At 47.4% G+C, this 9,252-nt stretch overlaps 1 protein-coding gene across 1 annotated transcript in view; it reads left to right on the forward strand.

Moving 5' to 3' along the window:
* POLR1A (RNA polymerase I subunit A) overlaps positions 1–9,252 on the forward strand; it is a 206,535-nt gene that overhangs the window by 127,082 nt on the left and 70,201 nt on the right. The gene's annotated exons all lie outside the window — the stretch shown is intronic.

Below are 9,252 nucleotides of genomic sequence, written 5' to 3' on the forward strand. Positions count from 1 at the left end.
GGCAGTTTTTTGTCCTGCAGCCATGCCAAAACTGCTGCTTGTGGGTCGTGCTGCAAATGGGGTGTGTGCAATTTCTTTAAATCTCACTTATTTTGTTTCCCCCTCTTTGGCGCCAAGTGTTTTCTTTCACTGACCTGCTTTACAGATAGTTGAACAGGTCCTAAGGAGGAAAACATTCAGGGACCTCTTTAGCTGGCTTTGCCTCTGGAAAAATGTCACATGGAAGATGTTAGGGGAGCATTTCCTGGCCAGTGCCTTGTGTCACTGCAGCAATCATCTCTTTGAGCTCAGCCATGGGCGGAACAAGGTCTCCTCTGCTGATCTCAGTGCTGTGTCTTCCCGTGCCAAATTCCTCCAGGTAATGAAGGTCTGAGCAGCACACCCAGGGTGGGAATTGCCTGGGAAAGGACACGAGCACGGGCAGTCCCAGAACAGTCACGGGTTGTTGGTTATTGCCATTCCCAAGGCTCCCCAAGCCTTTGCTTGGCCGCAGCGCCCAGGCAGGCTGCTGCGGGAGAGAGGGCTGAACCACAGGGAAATTATAAGTGAGTTAAAACGTCCGCGGCCTCCTCAAGCCAGCCAGGATGCTATTTAAAGGACTCTGTTATTCCCTGCTGCATCTTCTGGCCTGCACAGGGAGCTTTCATCAGCGCGGCTGGCAGAGAGAGCGAGCGATAGCGCCTTGGAGAGCTCACGCGGCTTTCCACAGCACCCCGCCTTGAAAGAGCCTTTGACTGTGCATCTTGCAAAATGTTTTCTCTGAGCTGTCAAAACACTCATCTGTCAAACCAGAGGAGTCTGGAATGTGTTACATGTGTGTGTTGGGGCACTGTGACCAACAGAGCTGGGGCTGTGGGGAGGGGGTCACAACAGGGGCTCCCTGAACCCCATGGAGACACCGTGGTCCATGGGGTGTGTATGAGGTCCTAGGAGGTATCTGAACCCCTCAAACCCAAGGGGGATTCTCTCCAGGGGTCACAAGTCTTTTGCTAAAAGCAGCTTGCCTGTCTCTCCATCCCTGTGTCACCAAATTTTGCTTTGTGGTATGCTTTTGTTCTCCTTGTGAAAATTTGGACCCTCTTAGGTTTGCGAGCAAGTGACATTTTTGGTACCCCATCCCTCAAAGAAGGGCAGGTCCCTTGGCTCTCTTCTCTTCCACACGGGAAGAGCCTCCCAGCAGGGGATGGCAGGGACACAGGGTGATGTGTCAGAGCACACAGTTATTTCCATAGCACCAAACCTCCATGGGTTGGGCTGAGAACCCTCACAGGTGACAGAGCTTCCAGACCTGGTGTGGTCCAGTCTTGCCCCAGAAAAACCTTTTGTGGGCTGAAGGCTCTGCTGCCCTGCTGTGTCTGAGATGTTGAGGAGCAGGACACTGGCCACCACTCAGCCTTGAAGACATGTGAGGGGCTGCTGTAGTCTGGGATTCAGCTCTCAGCAGTCCTTTTGGTGTGTCTCATGCCCAGCCCAGAGGACATGAAGGCTGTTGAAGGGGGCTGTTCCAACATCCAAATTTTCATAAGGAGAAGGAAGGCACACACAAAGAAAGCTCTGGTAACACAGGGATGGAGAGACAGGCAAGCTGCTTTTAGTAAAACTCCTGGGCATGTCTCTGGAGCCTCTCGGAAGCTGTTTGGAGCCACTATATTTCAAGAAGAGATTTTGGTGTCCTGTGCTGTCAGAAACCATCCAAGTGAGTCCTGATCATGGCCAGAGGGTGTCCTTCGGAGCACGTGGGATTCCTTGGCCGGGCTTGGTGGCTGGCTGTGCTGCTGGAGCCCTGCTGATGGTGCCAGGCTGACTCTGGGACGGTGCCAGGTGCCAGCCGTGTCCCCAGGGCAGCCCAGGGAGCAGGTTCCTCCTGAGTGCTCGCTGCTGGGAATGCAGGCATAGTGTTTCCATGAGTAAGCCTCGCTTGCAGGGGTGCATGTTTGCAGGATGAGGCCATGGAGAGAATTGGTGACTGAGCTCCTGCCCTGCTGCAGAGCTGGTGAGGTACATGTGATGGGGAGCTGGGCAAGCGCACGCTCCAGAGCTTTTAATTTCACGCTTCCTGAGCAAGCACGCTGTTCTCCATGAAAACTGCAGGACCCTTGGTGGGTTTATTTCTGTATTGAATCTGGCTTTTCTTTAAAAGTAGAAAAGGCTTAAAATGGGGGTGATAGAGAGATAGGTGGGTTTGACTGTGGGCTGAGGCAAGTGGCGTCTTTCTGGTTTGCACAGTGTGGTGTGGTCCTGCCCTGTGGGTGAGATGCTGCACATCACAGAACATTCAAAAATACACATTGCAGACATCTTTCTCAGTTTGAGCAGTGGCCTTTCCCTTCTAAGCACAGTGGATAACAAACGAGGTGTGAGGAAGGGGCGTGCAAGGAGCCCCCAGGCAAACTCAGAAAGGTTTAGTACCCCCAGACAGCAGGTCCCCATTCAGGCCCTGACTGCAGTCTCATGTCACGTTAACATCACATAACTGGGGCTGATGTGCTCCCAGAAGGACTAATTAGTTTTGATTTTGGATGATGCTGATGCGGCCAGACCATTTCCAGCTCTGAGGTCAGCTCTGGGATCTGTGCACTGTGCTTTGTGCTGCTGTGCTTCCAGGTGTCCACAGAAAGACACTTCTCCTCCACTTTTAGTGAAGTGCAAGGAAAGAAAGGTAGTACTGAATGTAGCAAAGCTGTTGGGTTTGTAAATGTAATTTTTTCCCCTTTCCTCTAATTCACTGACTGCCCAAAAGCCCTAAACACCACCCTGGAGCTACAAATCCTCACCAGATTTCTAGTCCTTACCTGGCTTTTAATCCTTTAAACCCATTTTCCCCCACCTAGCAGATAGCACATGGAAAACTTTGTGCTCACAGTCATACTCCCTGCACGGATGTGAGTGCAGTCCAAGCAAATAAATCCTGAGTGCAAGCATTCATACATGGAGAACTTCACACTCGGAAACATGACCACACTAAACTGCTGCCAGAGTTTTAAAGGCAGCTTTTGAAAATATTGGCCCTACATCTTGTGTTTCTGCAGCAAATGGTTTGATTCATCAGGGGAACACCAGCTAGCTGCTCATCAGACTCTGCGTCCTGGAGATGCAGGGAGCAGAGAGACTGGGATGGAGACAGCTCTCTGCTTGTGCATAAATACACCCTGGACTGATTATCTACCAGAGGAAAAGGAAATCTTTATGATTTCTGCCTTTATTTGCCATGTCTCTGTAATTACAAAGACTCGATATAGAAGAATATCTTTCAATATATGAAGCATATGCTCCCCAGAAACACTCAGCAGCAATGTTTTTGGCTCCTGTGACTAATGCTTGCAGAAGGTTCAATTTCCTGACCGTCAGCACCAGCTTTTACTAAGAACGAACATTTTCCCTTTCTTTTTCCCCTCAGTTCCCAAAGTATTATTGATAGTTGATTATTACTATTTTATGCGAGGTCACAGCAATTAGTTTTGAACTGCAGACCTGCAAACGTGCAGTCTGTAAAACTCAGGTCAGTATTGAGGTAGTGTATGTCTGTAGGCCACCTTGAGGCTATAAACTCCATCGTGGAGAAGTCAGGAGACTCCAGAGTGGAGACCTGATCTCCAGTGTTCCTTCAGCTTTTATAAGCATATGTCTCGTGGAGGACTCGTGACCATTCTGCAGTGGTTTTGTGCAGGATCTGCTCCTTTCAGCTCACCAAAGAGGGCAAGGAGCACCCACTCTCATTTCATGTCAGCCCTGGGGGTGCTCCAGTGCGTGCTGCCAATGAGGTGGGACAGCTCTACCCCTCTCAGCCTGGCTGCTTGCAGCCCTGCTCACCCCACAGCCCCTTTCTCTGTCCATGGCTCTGGCCAACTTGTCTCACTTTCAGCCCTCCCAGCCTTCTTCCAAAGCAACTCCCTCTGTACATGGTGTAATTAATGAGTTATGTGCTATTAAAATGTGTGTCACAGGAAGGAGTAGAGCAATGGGATCTTCATTGCAAAGACCCCTAAACTTCAGCCCATGGTTTACACTCTCTCACATGTTTGGGATGGGGGCCAGGGTGCTTGGAAAGAGTTCTTCAGTGGAAGCACTGGAATGGGGTCCCCAGGAAAGTGGTGGAGTGCCCATCCCTGGAAGTGTTCAGAAAACAAGCAGGTGTGGCATTTTGTGATCTGGCTCATGTTGGTATTTGGTCTATAGTTGGATTTGGCCTTTTCCAACCTTAATGATCCTACGATTCCATGATTTTATCAGAGGGAACATGCTCATGAGGACAGGACCTCAATTTTACTACCCACCAGTGTTTGAAGTAAATGATCTTTGCTTGCACAAAACCCATCCCTGACACTCTGACATCCCTGACACACCAAACTGGTTTCTTGTACTTAATGTTGAGAAATCCCTTGGGCTTCAGAAAGATCCAACACATTGATGTCCCCAAATCACACTTGTTTCAATATTGAAACAAAAGGACACGGATTTTGTAAGATATTGGTGTGTTGTGGGTTAAAACTTTTGAAGCAGTGTCTTGGGCAAGCTTATTCTATGTGTCACTTTGGGTTAAATTTTATACCCCCCCAGCACTTAACTTTTATAACACATTTTGATTCAATCAGGATTTGCTTGAATGCACCTGGTTATATCTGAGGGCAGCATTTGTCCTTCTCTGCTGCTAAGTGTGGTTACACTTAAAGTGATCCTTGAAGGAAAAGGTACACTAATAACAGTAAAATTAGATTGCCAAATGCCTATCAATGACAAAGTGTTGTGGAAAACACTTTGATCTGAATAAAACACTTAGCTCTACACAAAATGAAATATTGTCTGATACCTAGGCCTTTTCATAAGCAAGTGGAAACAAATGTAATTATGATAGGCAGAGAGAAAAATCAATGTTTTGATTTGAAAATTAGCCTTTTCTGGATTGTTTTTTCTGGCTGAGACAATCTGACAGCATTTTATGAAATATTTTGATCTGCTTGACATTGTCTCCCTTTCTTTTTTTTCTTTTTTTTCTTTTTCTTTTTTTTTTTTTTTAACCAAAAAGTTGTATTTTTGGCTGAAAATTTTTACTGTATCCAGAAAGGGAAATTGTTTTGTCAAGGGTATTGTAAAAGGCCCTGTGTTTCATTGCCTTTTAATGGAACCTTAATAGAAGTTGGCAGCGCAGATGACAAAGCTGGAAGGCTGCAGTGAAATTCGAACAATCAGAAATTGTTCAGAGGTTCATGACCATGAGAGAGCCCTTGAAGCCCCATAACTATTCACTGGGCCATAAAAGTGGCTGATCTCATTTCTCCCCATCACGTCCCATCCTCACAACAGCCAGGAGCCCATGGGGGACCACGCTGTGCCTATTGATTTTAGATGGAAGATGTGCAGATACTGCAGCGAGGACAGGAAGGATCAGCTTCACCAAAAAAATGCATTGAAATCTGGAAAAGCTCTTGGGCCTGTGAAGGAGAGGATAAATTTAATCAATGTCAATGTCTCCTGCCGATTCAGAAAAGCCTGACTATGCATTAAGCTGTGATGACCTCTGGCAGACTTTTAATCTAGATGTGAGCATTTTAACTTCCTTTGTAATGAGGAGCATGGCTTCTAAATCCTCTGAAACAGTTGCATCTGAATGGGTTTATGCTACTTGCAGCTCCCATTGCACCCTCTGGAAGTTCCTTGGCCTTTTGCTGGAGTATTCCTGAAACCAGAGTTAGAAGAAATATTCCCCAGGGATGGCACTACCTGGACTGGTGCTCCTCTTGCTCTCCTGCCCTGGTTATTTGTTTCTCTTCATTGTTGTTACATATCCCAAGGCTTTTAGCTCCTAGTCTAGTGTTTTGTCCATTGCAGAGCCTTTAATAATGGTTATTTCCTGGTAGCAAATGCTGAACTTGGTCTGGGGGGACCTGTTTGTAGCACAGTTTTCCTCGATTACCCAAAATTTACACAGCAATTCCAAGCTTATTATATGGGGCATAGTATGTAATTACAGGCATAACATATTAGGTCCTAATAACAGCAAATATATCATCACACAAATCATTCATGTTCCTGTGCTGATATTTTTAAATGGAGAGGGTGAATACAATTACTAATAATGACAATACCCATCTTACAGCTGCAGTGTAATTGGTGCCACTGTGACATCAAGCAGGGCAGGGGCAGGAGAGAGGAAACTTCCACTGAAATATGGTTGAGTCCATGAAATACCACATCCAAGAAAACCAAGGTGGGAACCCTCTCTTTATAGTTTATATATGAGAATTTGATTCATCAACACTCAGGAAGAGGAATCCACATTTTCTTGCTTAGTTGATGGAGCTCCTAGTTATTTATGGGAAGGAGGAGATGGTTTTCAAGACCCCAGAGTTGTGGAGGGAGAGAAGGAATCCTATAAATACAGCAGCAAAGGGAGGTGAGGCAGCAGGTCACCAGGTGAGCTGTTGTCGCAGACATCTTTTCATTAAAAATCCTTTCTTCGGATTTTTCTTCCTGAGAAGCTGAGAGGCCTCAGGAACAAAATGTAAACAATGATTATCTGCTGCTGTGAATGCAACAGGTGCATCTGGGATTGGCCCATGTTGGATGTTTGTAATTAATGGCCAATCACAGCCCAGGTAGCTTGGACTCTCTGCCCGAGACACAAACCTTTGTTATTCATTCCTTTCTATTCTTAGCTTAGCCAGCCTTGAGAGATGAAACTTTTCCTTCTCTTCTTTTTAGTATAGTTTTAATGTAATATATATAATAAAATAATAAATCAAGCCTTCTGAACATGGAGTCAAATCCTCGTCTCTTCCCTCACCTGGAAACCCCTGTGAACACTGTCACAAGCTGTGTCTCACCTTCCAGCTTGGTAAAGCTGAGCTCAGCCCAGGATTTGTAAAAAAGGTGCTTTGAGTCACAGTAGACCTCCCCTAAAAGGTGATCCCTGCCAAAGGTACGTGGCTTGTAGGGAGAAGGTGTTGGTGCTGGCATCTGTCAGACAGCCCTGGGTGGGGATTTAGGACACAGGAAGGGTTCAAGGCCAGTCCTGACCTTTGCATGCAGCTCTGTGAAGGATTGGTGTTCATACATTTGGGTTCATGAGGCTTTATGTGTGATTTGGGTTGGTGCACATTGGTTAATGGGTTGATTAACACTGCTGTCCCAGCACTCCAAGATGCCCCATCTCAGCACGAGGTGGAGGGTAGAAACAACGGAGATTTCTTTTTCCTGTACTACTATATCAAAAAGTTCAGGCAGTGACTTTTGTTTCAACATCTACATATTTACATCTGCTGCACAGTTTAGGCTGAGATTTGCTTCCTTTGCTGACAGGCTAACCTGCTCTCTGGGCTCTGTCTGCAGCAGCCCACCAGCACCTTTGCCAACACTAACCTGGATTTACAATGCTGAGCCCCCATTCTCCTCAGCAGCAGGACAAGGGTCAGCCACTCTCATTCTGCTCAGGTCTCCAGAGCATTTCTAAGTGACAAAGGAGGAGACTAAACCAGTATGCTTGGGTCTGCCCTGAGGCATGTCTTCAGGGGCACATTGTTGGGAGTTATTAACAGGACCTGGTTTGCATTGGCCACCTTGGTTTGGGCAGAAAGTTTCTGTTTTGGCCACATTTCGGTGTGGAAATACCCCAGGATAGAGCAGAGATGATGAATGGGAACCATGGCAGCCAGAACCAGCCTGCCAAAGGGATTTTACCCAGCCATGCAAAGACTGACGGGTTAGCCTGAGTGGGAGTGTTTCTATTGGTGTGGGGCAGTGGGAGGAGATGCTCAGCTGAGCCTGGCAAGGATTGTTGTGCAAATGTGGTTGTGTTGGTCTAGAAATCATATAATCATAGAATGTCCTGAACTGGGGAGCACCCACAAGGATCATCAAAGCTCAACTCCCTGCCCTACACAGGAGAAGCCCAAAAAGCCCACAGTGTGTCTGACAGCATTATCCCAACACACCTCAAGCTCTGCCAGGCTTGGTGCTGTGGCCACTTTGCTGGGGAGCCTGTTCCAGTTCCCAGCATCTTCTGGGCGACGTGCATTTTCTTAATATCCAAGCTAAACATCCCCTGACACCACTCCATGCTGTTTCTTTGGTCATAATGGTTACATCCAACACTGAAAGCCACTTTGGGCTCAGTGTTCAAGGATAGAAACGGTGAGGAAAAAGTCATATTACTCCCCTGCATCTCTACTAACCCCACCAACCATGAGCAACAGGAAACCCTCAAAAGAAAGGAATCTGTCTTTACGGGGCAGATTATTCCACACATCTTTGAGACTTCACAGACAGCCTTCATAGACTGCCTTTCAAGCCCTGGCAACTTCAAATGTTATATAAGTGGTCATACAAAACCTGGCTTGGAAAAGTTTGGATTTAGAGGTGTCGGCAGGACAGAGCTCCGTGTGCAAGAAGGGCTTGGCAGCTGCAAGGACATTATTTAACAAGCAGGTAAAAGGTGACTGCTGCTGCAAATCCTGAGCAGTACTTTGAACAAGTCTGGCAGTGTTGTCACTTTTATAAGAGGATCCTTTGGTTTGGTATCAACTTGGCCACTGAGTTCCTTCAGCAATTGCTAGATCAGAATTAAGGGGAAGAGCTGATGCCCTTCACCCACCACAACTTTGCAGTGGATGCAGTATGAGCAGTGGGTACAGTGCTTTACAGCCAGGCAATGTTATTGTTTTGGTGTGTGAATTCTGATTTATTATGGCATCTGGGTCTAATGTGGCATTCAGCATCTGTGAAAAACCCAAATATCTCCTCTTTACATAGTGAACATCACTCCCCCTGCTCCCACGGTGGGTCAGGGTCAGTGAGCAGAGCCGTCACCCTTTGTGGGCTGTGTGTCCAGGGCTCCTGTGCCCTCCCACCCAATACGTGGAGCTGGGAGCCGGCGCCAACTGCGAGCAAAGGTTTTGGCTCTGCTGACCCCAGGGAGGCGACGGCACGAGGGCTGTTTTGCTTTTCCAGCATGATAACAAACATCATCCCCTGTTATCTTCAGAGAGAGAGACCTCTCGGGGAGGGGAGGAGCGAGGCAAGGTCAGCTCAGTACCTCAGCTGACACCGCTGCCCATGAAAGCTCCATGGCAGCGCTCAAACTCACGTGTTTGCCACCCTTTGTAAACATTTATCCCTCTTGTTGTTGTCAGGGCTGGTTGGTGGGGCTGGGCCGAGGTGCAGGGGCAGTGGCAGGGGTGACATTGCTGCTCCTCTCACCTTGCCTGACCTCCCTGCCATCCAAAAGCACCCACACATCCTCTTTGGAGTCTGGCTCAC

Source organism: Melospiza georgiana, chromosome 5 (assembly GCF_028018845.1).
Source record: "Melospiza georgiana isolate bMelGeo1 chromosome 5, bMelGeo1.pri, whole genome shotgun sequence".
Classification (NCBI taxonomy): domain Eukaryota; kingdom Metazoa; phylum Chordata; class Aves; order Passeriformes; family Passerellidae; genus Melospiza; species Melospiza georgiana.